Raw genomic sequence first — 13,097 nt, 5'->3', positions numbered from 1 at the left:
TTATTCAAGTGATGAATTCCTGCTTTGATGCATCTCAGTGTTGAGTTAAAAGACTAAGGCAAAGCATGGGTGCATAGAGCCAAATCTGTAAGACTGGCATATAGGTGCAACCTTGTTGTCTGTGGGGGATCCATTCCAGGACCCCCACAGATATGCGCATCCAAATGGGAAATCCTCCATGGGCCTCAGAAGGCCACTTCTGGTTTGATCAAACCAGAAGAGGATTTCCCCCAATATTCGTGGCATCTGCAGTAAGTCAAATCCGCATATATCAGGGATATACTGCAATATACAAACTCTTTAATGCTTATGTGTTGTGGAAGTTAAAGGAACCACTTCAACTTGCGAAGTTCATGCATTTGAAAACCATGAGTGAAACCTGTAAATATCTTAACTCTCAAACAGAAGATATTTTCTTTTTTTGAAAAACAGTAACTGTACGTTTTGTTTAAACATGTGGACAAGCCTATTGGTGATCCCCTTTTGTGAAAATTCTACAGGCTTCACTATGCTAAAATTATATGTATTGAAAACAGATATTATAGGGAAGAACTGGGCATTCACCAAGGTAAGAAGACACCTTTTAAAACAAACACCCACTTTAAAAAAAAACAAACCACTGTTGCATATTCCTGTCATCTTTAAGATGTCGCAGAGCAGACACATCCAGAGAAACTGTGAAATGACAGGCACTAGACATGCACCTTAAAAACTAAAATCTGCACTCATATGGTAAAATTTTATGACACCTGTATTTGTTCTCCTTTATTGTAAACTGGCATGTTGACATATTAGATACAGCTGTTATTGGACTATAAAGACTTAAGAATTTTTTTTTACAAGAAATATCTGATTAAAAGTTCTGATCTTTAAATACTATAAAAGAGGCAACAAGAAGTAATCTCAGTGGCCACTAATCCTCATATACAACAAGCAAAAAGCAAAGTTTTTTGCATTGGAAACACCATTAAAGAAATGTTATTGGCACCAAAAAAGCAATTAACATCCACTTTAGGCCACAGGTCAAGGAGCCGGTCAAGTAGAGGCTCTTCAAGCCATTCTGTCATTACTTGCCAGAACAAGGTTTTAAATGACAGATAGCCAAGCACTGTGGAGGAGCCTGTTGACAGTCCAATCCATTCAAAAAGACATATTTTTTGTGTTTGCTACAAGCAAAAACAAAACAATTTTTTAAAACCAGACACTCAATAACAAGTTTATCTAAATATAATGTTAGACTAGGTCTACTGCCCAAATAAAAAAATCACAAGGTAACTGAAACCACATACTATGATTTTTCTTCTCCCTGACCGTGACAACAGATGGCTTAGAACAGTTGAGAATCTAACCAACTGATCTAACCCAAGATCAATCTAACTTGATCTTCTCATTCTGTTGCTTTCTCTCATGCTGCTTTAGCTTTTTCCACTTTGCAGCGTGTCTTCTTCAGTTCTGCAAGAGCCTGTGTTCCTTATGCACTTTTATTATTCCTTAAAACATTTCAAGATCAGCATTTTCTTTCACTGCTATCTTTCTAATGCGAACCATTCTTTTCCAAGCTGAGGATTCCCCCCACATCGTAATGAGATATTCTGATCTTAAACAGCTTGACATATCACAGTTATCTTTATGCCTCACTTTATGCCTCACTTCCTGACAAGAGTGACAAGTATTTCTGCTTACAGTGCTTTCATAAAGCATTTTGGTGTAATATTTTGAGGATAAACTCAATTAAAATCCATAGAAAATTTTAAAAAACACATTTAGGAAAATAAGAGAAGTATCAGCAATGGGTATGAAATGACAACAGTTCAGGATGGGGTGGGGGATTATTCTGACACTTGGCTGCCCTTCCACAAATACCCAGACAAAGCAACTGTCACTGTCTATAAACCTAAGAGACTACATTTTCTTTTCTCCTGGAATGCTATTTTGTCCCGGCTTCCCTTAAGATAATCTCCAAAATAAACTAGATCAATTAATTTGAACCAAGAACAGGTTTAATTCTCCTGCAACCCTTGATAAAAATGTTAATGTGAGCATCTTAATGCTTACTGTTTGTCTACTACATGAGTTACAAGAATTAAAATGTAAAGGTTACAAGAATTACTGTTTACCTTATCAAAAAAGTATGGAATCATAGAAAACACACACTAGGGAACAGACTACAGTTTCCATAGCAGCTCTGAACAATCTGCCAGGCAAAGCAAAGCCTCAGTTCAAAAATGTGCACTTCAGAAGCCTTTGCTCATACTGCATCTCATAATGGATTTTTAAAAATCTCCAATTTTTGCATGACAGCATGAGTGTTGGAGAGAGGAATCAAAAGAACATTCACCATCATATTTCTAGGATTATCAGGAAACAAATCCCACTGTGTTCAACTGTGCATACTTCAAGCAAGCATAAACACTCATAAATAAGGTACACATAAAAAGAGGACTAGGGAAATGTAACATTAAACTTTATATTCCCACTTGACTGTCTTTGCAGCAAGGCAAAATTCATTACAAGTGCTGAACAACAGTTCCATGTACTTGACCCAGCAAAAAACAATTTCTTTACATTTGAAGCACCCTAACAAAATGGTCAAAGGAAGAACCAGACTCCATCCACTACTAGCAAAGTCAAAATAGTTTATAACGTATTTTTCCCCAACACAGAAAACTCAAGAATTCTCTAAAAACTCAAGACAGCTCAGCAAAAGCCAGGATGGGCTTCTGTGCAACTCCTGGTCATCTCAAGACATCTTAGGCAGGACATGGATTTTGCAAACTGTGCCCACATCTGGAACCACTGTAGCACGTACCCATTGTATTCCTATTGTATATCCATTCAATAACCCTGATATTTTTATAATTTCATTTAATTCCACAACTAGGAAGCTTCACAAGACAAGTGCTGAGTAAATGGGCAGTAAGTTCTAAACTCAGTATTGCTGGCAAAGTGCAGTAGCAGAACATCTAGGAACCAGACGGACACCACAATCCTTATGCATGAGTTTTCAGAAATCCCACTGTATTCCTATTGTATTCAATCAATGGGCTTACTCTTCCAAGTAAACGTGCATATGAAACACTGTTTCCATATCAGTGGAATAATGTTCCATATTCCCAGGAATGCTGGGAACACTACCACGAGTGTGCGGCTGCGGCTATTGCAGCTGCCAATCCACACAGGTGGGTAGACTTGGGCTCCAAAGACTTTTCCAGCTGTCTCCACCCTCCCCCCATCCTTTTTGCCCCTCTCTGCCCCATTCCGCTTGCCCGTCACCACCCTCCCCCCATTGTTTCACCCATCCCCCTTTGCAAAGGGGCCCAAAATAAACTTTTGTACCTCCTGATAAAATTCCTCTCAGAAGCACTGCTTCTTAGTAAACATGTACACAACTGTGCTGAAAAACATGATTTAAAACCTCTAGCTTGCATCTCAAATGTCTATCTGTAGAGCTCATTTTAACACACTCCTTTCTTGTTAATATTTCTTTAAAAGGGGGACCTAAGATGGCCGCCCAGGTGCAGGCTTCTTCAAAGAGCTCTACGTGATTTTAGCTTTTAGTTCACTAATTTGGGGCTTTTTCCTTCCCCAAATTAGCTGGTTTTGATCCTGGACCTACTTTTTATATTTTACATATGAGAGCTTTTTATATGTTTCCTCCTGAGGCTTGGATTGTTGTGGATTGCTAATTGGGAAAACAGAGCTGTTTTGCGTCCCAGACTGTTCATTATGTCTACGCTCGCTAGGAGTGCTCTCCCACAAAGAGGTAAGAAGAGATATCAGAAAAGTCCTACCAAGTTGGAGGAGGGTGTTTATAAAAGGTTGAAGCAATTAAGGATTGAAAAATTTCTTTCAACAACTCACAAGCAAATTACATCATGTAGCCCGTCAGTTAACATGGCCTCTTCTAATCCAGGTGGAACCTCATTCCCTGTCGCGACGAAGGAGGTAACACAAAATGTGTTGTTTAAGTCAACTTCCAACTGTAATCCCCCCGAAACGATGTTCCAAGTCAATTTGGAACCTTCATCACAGCCTACTTTATCTCAATTTAATCCCCTTGTAGAGGTGGAGTCTGACCTACAATGACTTTCTGTTTTATCTTGGAATATTGCAGGTTGGCAGAATAAGATTTTGATCAGGATCTTTTGAAATTTCTTTCATCTTTTTACATCCTCTCTCTGCAGGAGACTTGGCTGACTGATGCTGTTCCCATGCTGTTGCAAGGGTACAGTTCTTTTTTGCTTCCTGCTCTTAAGTCGAATGTAAAAGGAAGAGCGAGAGGAGGCCTAGCCATCATGGTTTCTGTCAAACTGGATGTGGTTGCAGAAGTTATCTATCGATCTAAAAGTAACTGTATCTTATCTGTTTTGTTGAAAGGCAACTGGGGTTTTGGGTCAAATGCATTGATTTGTCTTAATGTATATTGTTCACCAAACAATACTGGAAGTGTTACCTCCTTCTGGGAAGAACTGGAGGAGGTTATATATTACTGCGAATCTCAATATCCGAATGCTGTCATAATTTTATGTGGTGATTTTAATTCTAGAGTAGGTTCGGGTACTAGTAGAAAGATATTTGATCACAATGAAGTCTTTTTATCTGACCACTCCTTAGATAAGGTGATTAATACACAGAAAGTTAGTTGAGTTAATGTCATCTTTTCAGTTAACATGCCTTCATGGCAATTTTTTGGATAACTCAAAAGGTTATTTTACTTTTTTTAAAAACAGTAGGGCAGCAAGTGTTATTGATTATATTTTTTGGTTCCGCAAGGTTATTATTATTAATTATTATTAACAGTATTTATATACCGCTTTTCAACTAAAAGTTCACAAAGCGGTTTACAGAGAAAAATCAAATAACTAAATGGCTCCCTGTCCCAAAAGGGCTCACAATCTAAAAAGATGCAAAAGAATACCAGCAGTCAGCCACTAGAACAGACACTGCTGGGGTGAGATGGGCCAGTTACTCTCCCCCTGCTAAAAAAAAGGAGCACCCACTTGAAAAAGTGCCTCTTACCCAATTAGCAGGGGATTACTTTCTTTTAAGTTGAATTACGACATTTTAGATCGTCCTGAAATGATCATTTACCTGTATGTCTCTCTATATCCACAGAAATCCCTCAGCTGCTGTCCACTTCCACCAATTGGGCTGAGGGGACTATTGTTGTGGGGAAACATTTGAAATGGTCCCCCACTATGGATTTATCATTCCGGGAATTATTAAACAGCCCTAATCTTGTGGATTTGCATAGATATAGTTAAAGGATATATGGATCCTATAGAAGGCCTTAATTATATTACTTCATTTTAAGGCCTTTTTTAGTTTTAGTTAAGAAGATACAGGAACCTGGTTCTGCCCCCCATCAGGGTAACTGGTTTGATAAGGAATGTAGGCTAGCCAAAAAACATCTGGTTCGATTGATCAGGAAGACAAGACAAACTCGGCTAGCTTCAGATTTAGATGTTTTGACTCAATGTCGTTCAACTTATAAAGAGCTTCTTAAACAAAAAAAGAGTGCATATATGTCAGCCCAGTGGAAGGAACTGGGGAAGGCCATTATGGAAAAGAATGAAAAAAAATTTTGGTCTTTAATCTCACTCCCCAATTCGGGTCTTAGTTGTAGACTGAATGACTGTATTGCTGCATTTGGTGTTCCTATTTCAGTAATATGTTTGGTAGTGACGCCAATGTCAGGCAAATTAATGTTAGTAACATCCAGTCGCTTTTGACTTTAACACCAGAATGGCCTCCAGTCACTGAACAGGAAGTGGGTGAACTTATAGATGCTCTAGCAACAGAAAAAGCACCTGGAGAGGATATGATCCCACCTGAGGTGTATAAGACCAATATTGAATGGTGGACCCCTCTTCTAGCCAAATTATTTACCCACATTAATGCTACAGGACTTTTCCCGGAAGTCGCATGTAAAAGGAAGAGCGAGAGGAGGCCTAGCCATCATGGTTGGCAGAGTATCTGGAGGCAGAGTATTATTTTTCCAGTTTATAAAAAAGGGGATAATTCTAACCCTCAGAATTATCACCCAATTAGTTTACTGGATATTAGTTCTAAGATCTATTGTCATTACCTCCTTCAGAAGTTGGTAAAGTGGGTTGAGGAAAATAATATTTTACATCAAGAACAAGCTGGGTTTAGGAAAGGCCATAGTATGGTGGATCAAATCTTTGTTTTTCACCATTTAATTTGTAAATATACAAGCAAGCCATTTAAATGGCTATTTGCAGCATTTATAGACTTCTGCATTTGATACAGTCCCCAGGGATCACCTATGGGATAAGCTTGCTGAGACTAACATTGATAGGAGGTTGCTGTTCCTTATGCAGGAATTATATACCAATACCACCTTGAGGGTAAGGATTAGTGCTGATGGAAGATTGACGGAGGAAATTTGTTCTACCAAAGGTGTTAGACAAGGGTGTTTGTTGGCCCCACTTCTTTTTACTTTTACATTAATAACATAGTAAATGTTCTAACACATGCAGATCACTTCCCTCCCTCAACTGGAAAATATAAGATTGCAACCCTTAACCCTCAACTCTTTTCTCTGGATTTTATTTTTATTAAACATAAAGCAAAGCTAAATTAGTTTCCTCCTTTAAAAAATAAAATAAACTGCCTATCCAAGTGTAAAAAGTTCTTTAGACAGTCATATATCATTTCTGAAAGGATCAAGGATATAGAGTCGGAGCAGAGCTCCAGGGCTTCTCCTACAACATGAGCAGCTGATGTCATCAGCAAGAGTACTCAGATGCTGCCTTTGAAATACTTTTCAATGGACCTTAGCTCAGCAAGAGACAAACTGAGAAATGTGCCTGGGGGCATATGTTAATTTCTAGGCTATCATCTTTCCTAGGGGTTGCCTAAGAGTGTGTGTAGCTCATGTTACATTAAGGATACAATCCTATGCAAAAATCTATACCTGAATGCAAGTACTATTGAACACAGTAGAATTCACTTGAGTAGACATACCTAGCATTCTGGGACACTTTTAAATTCCCTTTTTCAATTTTTATAACCTTGTTTTAAAACTATTGCAACCCTAAGAATTTGGGCTGATATGACCTAGATCAGTGGAGCTAGAACATAAGGCCCGGGGGCCAAATGCAGCCCCTGGAACCTTTTAATCCGGCCCTCAGGCTCTCAGCTGCTAAGCAGTGCCGAAGTGTTACCACTGAAACAGCAGCCCACATGAAATTTGGACTTTCCCATACCTTGAAATACAATCAAGATTTGCATATTTTCTCTTCTACCATTTGCAGTTAATGAGCTTCTGTACGAAAACAAAGTGCTGATTTCTGGCCATCAGTTGCTTGATGTCACTTTCTGCTTAAGGACATAACTTCTGGCCCTCAGCTGTTATCCTGAATGCTAACTTTGGCCTTCTGTATGAAATGAGTTTGATACCCCTGAGCTAGATCTTTAAATGAAGTGTCAAAGAATGACTAAGTGGCAAGAAAACACACTAATCAAGAAACCTGAGTTAAATTGGGGGATGGGAATATAATCCTAGTGGGCCATGGCTATGCAGGTGGGACTACAGGTGTGCAGGTGCAGGTGTCACGATGTGCTCCTGAACTTCAAAATTTATCACTACAAAGAATAATTTCTGAAGAAAGCCAATTTGGTGAAATGCATTCAGTGCTTCTAACCAGATATGTTTCTTACCTGAAAACAAGATACAGTATGTACAAACTATTTCCACTCTAAAAAAGCTAAGCACAGTTGGGGGTGGGGTGGGGGGAGGCTAAATATGTCCTTCAAAACCAATAACCAGACAACAATGCTACAAAAATGCCTGAGAAAGATTTTTCTTCTAAGAGTCCAAGAGGCCTTACTACAACAACTTTCAAAGACACCGGGGTAGAAAGAGAACAGATTCTTATCTTCCCTGCATATCACATTAAAATGACCTTATATAGATTTTCTGAGGAACACAGAGAAACACATACACACACAGGAAATCAGCTGTCTGTGTGTTTCTGATTATTGCTAAAGTTAGCCTAAAGATTCTAAACGAAAACAGAATGAGCTACCTCAGTGATGTTTTGAAAATTTACTAGATTAGGTTTTTAATCACTTTATATTTTATCAGTAATTTTAGGAACTGCTATACATTGATTGTTGGCATTAATCATTGGCATTAATCTTTACCCACTTGGCATGGAAATTCTAATACAGTGTATTTACTGACTGTTTAGGAACTCTCTTGGATCTGACCTGCTGCATGAATATATCTAAGTATACGAAAATAAATTCCTGTAGGAGAGAACCAACTTCTAGGTTCTTCTTCAGTACTACAGCATGTCCTCACTTAAAATTGTTGATACGTTCTTGAAAGCGGCAATTTTAAGCGAAACAACTCATAACGAAACCAATTTCACCATTCCTAATCAATATACATAAACAAGAGTTACATTTCTACAGCATATTTCTGGTCACAAAAATATCACCAAACTTTCACATTAAAAACTCAAAACACATCTAATATTAAACACTGAAATAAACAAGTTTTTCAAGCTAGAGAAAACCCATTCAGACGTGGGGGGAACATGCAAAGCCCTCACAAAAAGTGGCTCTGGCCAGAAATCAATTTTTTTCCTCATCATGTTTATAACAAAATGACTTAAAACTAAACAACTTTAGGGAGAACTTGCTGTATAGGAATAAGGCACATTCCCAAATGTTACAGCAAAAGTAGTAAGTGAAACTGAGAAGAAAAAAAGTATATACATAAGCTTACTCCAGATCTTCAGTTAAGAGTCTGGAAGCATTGCACATATACTGGACCCAACTGGTACACATACATGTCAGATTCAGATATAATAGGAAATCATAATTTCTTATGACAATAATGAATTTAGGAGAGCAGAAAAAAGTAGAAATTTAGCTGAAACAGTTAGGTAGCAAACCAGTTTCTGAAAACACAATTTTATCCAGGCTTCTTCTATGTTAACATCATGGGAGCATCTGCTCCCTTGAAGCCTTGGTTGCCAACCTGGAGCAGCAGAGGCAGGCAGAGAAGGACCATAGGGAGACGTCCAGGGATGATCAGATTTCGTCCCAACCTCAGGTGTGCAGCCCCTCAGCTGCCCAGGTGGGAAGTCTCAGGGCTGGACAACATCATCCTGGAGAGGAGGGAAACAATCCCCTAAGGGGGGACCCCTTCTTCAGGGGATGGGCCTGTATCCAAACACACTCAGGATACTCCTCAGCAGGAGGGGGATCGGGGGCTTCTTGTAGTGGGGGATTCAATTATTAGAAACAAACAGAGGGGGGTTTGCAATGGATGCGAGGACTACATGACAACTTGCCTGCCTGGTACGAAGGTTGCAGACATCACTTCTCGTTTAGACAGGCTGGTAGATAGTGCTGGAGAGGAGGTAGTGGTTGTGGTGCATGTCAGCACCAATGACATGGGCAAGTGTAGCTGGGAGGTCCTGGAGGCCAAACTTAGGCTATTGGGTAGGAAGCTGAAAGCCAGGACCCCAAAGGTAGCATTCTCTGAAGTGCTACCTGTTCCATGTTCAGGGCCAGCTAGGCAGGCGGAGATCAGGGATCTCAATGCATGGATGAGACAGTGGTGTAGGGAGGAGGGGTTTAGATTCGTTAGGCACTGGGGAACGTTTTGGGACAAGCAGGGCCTGTACAAGAGGGATGGGCTTCTCTTGAACCAGAATGGAACCAGACTGCTGGCGCGTAACATTAAAAAGGTGGCAGAGCAGCTTTTAAACTGACCCCTGGTGGAAAGCCGACAGCAGCAGAGGGGCATCTGGTTCAGGACTCCTTATCCCTATGGGACGAGGACAGGGAGGTTAGAGAACAACAAGGTAAAGACAGAGTAGGAGAAGAAATTGTGAATGGTAGCATGATGGGATGTGATAAATGGTTTGGCAAAATGAGAGGTTGCAGGGATAAAGGAGCTAACAAGTAGCCCATCCTGGGGTGTTCAAAAGCATGTTCAAAAGAATGCTTTTATGCAAATGCCCGAAGTCTCCGAGCGAAGATGGGAGAACTGGAACATTTGGTTACTAGAGAAAACTTTGATATAGTGGGCATAACGGAAACCTGGTAGAATGCGGAGAAACAGTAGGATACCGCAATCCCGGGCTATAAACTCTACAGGAGGGACAGGGAGGGGTGTGTTGGAGGTGGGGTGGCCATTTATGTTAAGGAAGGGATAGAATCCAGCAAAGCAGAGATTGAAGGCGGGTCCGACTCCACCGTAGAATCTCTGAGGGTTAAATTATCAGGCCTGAGGAGTGATGTAATACTGGGGGCGGACTATAGTCCTCCAGACCAGAAACCGGAAGGGGACCTTGAAATGAGGAAACAGATCAGGGAGATGTCAAGGAGGGACAGGGTTGTAATCATGGGGGACTTCAATTATCCTCATATCAACTGGGTCAATTTGTGTTCTGGTCACAAAAGAGAGACCGGATTCCTTGACATGCTAAATAACTGTGCCTTAGAACAGCTAGTCATGGAGCCCTCCAGAGGACAGGTGACTTTGGATTTAATATTATGCTGTACTCAGGAATTAGAGGGCAGGTCCTCTCCTGGATTGAGACCTGGTTGAAGACCAGGAAACAGAGAGTGGGTGTCAATGGACAATTTTCACAATGGAGAGTGGTGAAAAGCGGTGTGCCACAAGGATCTGTAGTGGGACCGGTGCTCTTCAACCTCTTCATAAATGACCTGGAGACAGGGTTGAGCAGTGAGGTGGCTAAGTTAGCAGAAGACACCAAGCTTTTCCGAGTGGTGAAGACCAGAAGTGACTATGAGGCGCTCCAGAAGGATCTCTCCAAACTGGCAGAATGGGCAGCAAAATGGCAGATGTGTTTCAATGTAAGTGTAAAGTCATGCACGTTGGGGCAAAAAATCAAAACTTCACATATAGGCTGATGGGTTCTGAGCTGTCTGTGACAGATCAGGAGAGGGATCTTAGGGTGGTGGTGGACAGCCCGATGAAAGTGTCGACCCCATGTGCGGCAGCAGTGAAGAAGGCCAATTCTATGCTGGAGATCATTAGAAAAGGTATTGAGAACAAAACAGCTAATATTATAATGCCGTTGTACATATTGATGGTAAGGCCACACCTGGAGTATTGTGTCCAGTTCTGGACACCACATCTCAAAAAGGACATAGTGGAAATGGAAAAGGTGGACTAGTTGGGCCTATGGCCTGATCCAGCAGGGCTGTTCTTATGTTTTGAACTGAACCACAATTCGCTTGATTTCATATGCAATACACTTGTAATTCAAAACCTGTTTCACTCAAAAGAGGAGAAAAGGGCATGTGTAAGCCTGCAGTTCCCCAAGGCTTATTCTTGAAGTAAAAAAACCATTGTTTTCTTGACATCTGAACCTAGACAGAAGGTGAAAGAGTAACAAGAATCAAAAGAAAAGTGAGATGCTGGTCAACTGACCTATAAACTTTTGTGACAAGCTGAGATCGCACCACATTCTCAAAGCTGCCCAGGTATCAGTACATTATTCAACCTCAGGAATAGTCAAACAGTTTTACAAAGAACCTTAGCTACAGAGGATGAGGTCTGTGACTGTACTGCCAGACTGCAGAAACATGGTGACTACTTGTCATAATGGCTATATGCTACCTCCAAATTCAAAGGCAGTATGCCTCCTAACAACCAGTTACAGGGAAGTAATAGTGGGTGAAGGGTATGTCTTCCATCTCTTGCCTCTGTTACAGCACGATTGGCCAGTATGAGACAGCACATAGACCATAAGACACGTCTGTGGGAGTCATTTCCTAGCCCCGTCTAGATGTATAAAGAAAGAAAACAGGCTGGGAGGAAGGCGCTTAGATTGACCACCAGCAATTATATTTTCAGAAGTCTGGCATATTTTGAGAATGAACCAAACCGCCCCCTCCCCAGCAGCTGCAAGGAAGCACAGCATCAGAAATATGAACGAAGGGCTACCGGGATCATTCAAGTGTGCACTGGTTGACTGTGGATTTCACCCACATAATCACTGAATATTCTCTGTTATGACTGAAACACATTTCAGATTGAGCTGTAAATTAACTTTTTGTATATAGTAACTTTAGATTTGACTTAGCAGGGTCAAAATTTGTTTCTGTTGCCTGCTGTAATACTAACTACTAGCTTATGTAAAAATCTATTCTTGGACCAGAACGCATTGTTCTGAAAAGACCAATCATAAGGATAACATGCAACTTAAATAATTACACTTATTTAAGTTATCAGGAAACCTGAAAATAGGCAGTGCAATGTCAAGTGAGTTCCACTGTTGGGATACGACACTCAGAAATTAATGAATCAATGCACATCTTAAGACAGCCTCCACTGACAAAATCCCACTTTACCCTGGCAAAAATATAAGGAACAGTGCAAATACCATCTGCTTCAGGAATTAATTGCTTTCTGGCAAGGGAAGGGTTAAAGTAATTTGGTCCCACTTTAGACAGCAGGACTGAAACAAATAATGCATCCAAAGTTCAGTTTTAAAGAAATAAGCACCAACTGCACTGCACAAAAGTAACTGAACTGATTTTCATCATTGTTTTCTTTTCTGAGTATCCAAACAACCAGAAGCAATCTTATTCATAGATATTCTGATAGTTTAATATTTAGAAGAAAACATTAAAAATGAATTAAATACTCCTCAACAAGGCATATTTCCTAGAAATGCTACTCAATTGTAAGGTGACCATTTTATTACATTTTGAAAAGCTCTTCAGGGCCTCTGAGAGGAATTTTATCAGGGGGTACAAAGTTTCTTTTGGGCTCCTTTGCAAAGGGGGAGGGGTGAAAGAGAGTGGGGGAGGGTGGTGACGGGTGAGCAGATTGGGGGCAGTAAGGGGCAAAACAGGGTGGGGGAGGGTAGAGACAGCTGGAGAAGTCTACTAACCCATGAGGCATCAGTAAGGTCCCCAGCACCCCCAGTCGTGGTAGTGTCCCCAACATGCCATGTGGACAAACAGTCTGAGTAGATAGGAAAAAGTAAGATCTCAGGAAATTTCTGGGCCCCCTCCTTTGGCTCCTGGGTCCCCTTTTGATCCTGGACCAGGGGTCAAATTACCCCCTTTAACCT

The 13,097-nt window shown here is 40.6% G+C and overlaps 1 protein-coding gene across 5 annotated transcripts in view; it reads right to left on the bottom strand.

The window, feature by feature from the left end:
- Positions 1 to 13,097, bottom strand: part of TMEM131L (transmembrane 131 like) — an 86,406-nt gene that overhangs the window by 60,068 nt on the left and 13,241 nt on the right. The gene's annotated exons all lie outside the window — the stretch shown is intronic.

This window comes from Tiliqua scincoides, chromosome 6, assembly GCF_035046505.1.
Source record: "Tiliqua scincoides isolate rTilSci1 chromosome 6, rTilSci1.hap2, whole genome shotgun sequence".
In the NCBI taxonomy this organism is placed as follows: Eukaryota; Metazoa; Chordata; class Lepidosauria; order Squamata; family Scincidae; genus Tiliqua; species Tiliqua scincoides.
Note: the sequence above shows the minus strand (reverse complement) of the source record. Positions and strands in the feature narration are given on the sequence as shown.